This window comes from Dendroctonus ponderosae, unplaced genomic scaffold, assembly GCF_020466585.1.
Source record: "Dendroctonus ponderosae isolate FM_Combo_2020 unplaced genomic scaffold, Dpon_F_20191213v2 Dpon_F_20191213_9, whole genome shotgun sequence".
Classification (NCBI taxonomy): domain Eukaryota; kingdom Metazoa; phylum Arthropoda; class Insecta; order Coleoptera; family Curculionidae; genus Dendroctonus; species Dendroctonus ponderosae.
Genome location: NW_026019116.1, coordinates 5694933 through 5696210, shown reverse-complemented (window position 1 = coordinate 5696210; position 1278 = coordinate 5694933). Strand labels below are relative to the sequence as shown.

The window sequence follows — 1278 nt, the reverse complement described above, 5'->3', positions numbered from 1 at the left end:
TATGAAAACACAAACATTTGCATACTAACAGCAGATGAATGTAACAAAACTGTAATTATGTTAAAAAGTTAATACAAAACGAAAATGCTAGGCTTAATAAATGATATAAAAACATATAAACCGGAAAAAAAACTGGCAAGAGAAAAGAACCGGAAAAACTTTTTGACCAGATGCACGAACCTTGCCGTCCCACCAAAATTTATACCGGTGAGGAGAAGGGAATTTAATTTTGGGAACGGACAGAATCAAATAAAATATTTGTAAATCTTGGACGTATTCTATATGCAATGTTTAAATATAATACTGAGCGATTGTTGTTCCAACCTGAATGGAATTAACAAAGACATTAATAATGTTAAAATATCGTTACAACAAAAAAAATGCCATCAAAGTAAAATAAAAGTGTTTTATGAACAAGAAGAACAACAATATGAAACTGTTTTCAACAAGATTAAAGCAAAACAAAAAAATACACTAGAAAAACTTTTAGCAAAGAAACATGGCAGAACAAACAAATGTAACATTAATGAAAATTGGATAAAGAATTTGACTTCACTAAACATACCGAACAACGTAAAATACATCTTATCACTTGGACCAGGGTTTTCCATAAATAAGTCTCACTATGGTCCAATGAGGCAAAGAAGGAGATCAGAAATAAATTGTGTAACATCTTAACAAATTTCAAAGGTAAAATAAAACAAAACACAAATAAAAGTATAGCATGCAATGTTAATGGACTGATAAATGAAACAAAAAAATGTATATATGAAAACACAAACATTTGCATACTACCAGCAGATGAATGTAACAAAACTGTAATTACGTTAAAAAGTGAATACGAAACGAAAATGCTAGGTTTAATAAGTGACATAAACACATATAAACCGGAAAAAAAGATCTTAGTACCAATATACAAACAAAACTCAATAAAATAATAAATTTATGGCATGAAAAGAAATTCATAACAGATAATTTGAAACGAACACTATCTTGCAACAATGGCCAAGCACCATTTATATATGCCGTACCAAAGCTTCATAAGGAAAACATTCCATTACGACCAATAGTTAGTAACATAAATGCTCCAACGTACTAATTATCTAAATATCTGTCAGCAGTTTTGAGTAATGTATTGGAAAAGTCACAATATTACATTAAAGGCTCATGGAGTTTTTGTAAATTTATAAAACAACAAAAAATAACAAAGAATCATCGGATAATATCACTGGATGTTGTATCATTATATACAAATATACCAATAGATTACTCAATAAG

At 28.9% G+C, this 1278-nt stretch overlaps 1 protein-coding gene across 1 annotated transcript in view; it reads right to left on the bottom strand.

Annotated features, from left to right (window-relative positions):
- The window catches only part of LOC109542265 (glutamate receptor 1), a 27412-nt gene that overhangs the window by 22708 nt on the left and 3426 nt on the right, over positions 1–1278 (bottom strand). The window lies entirely within an intron of this gene.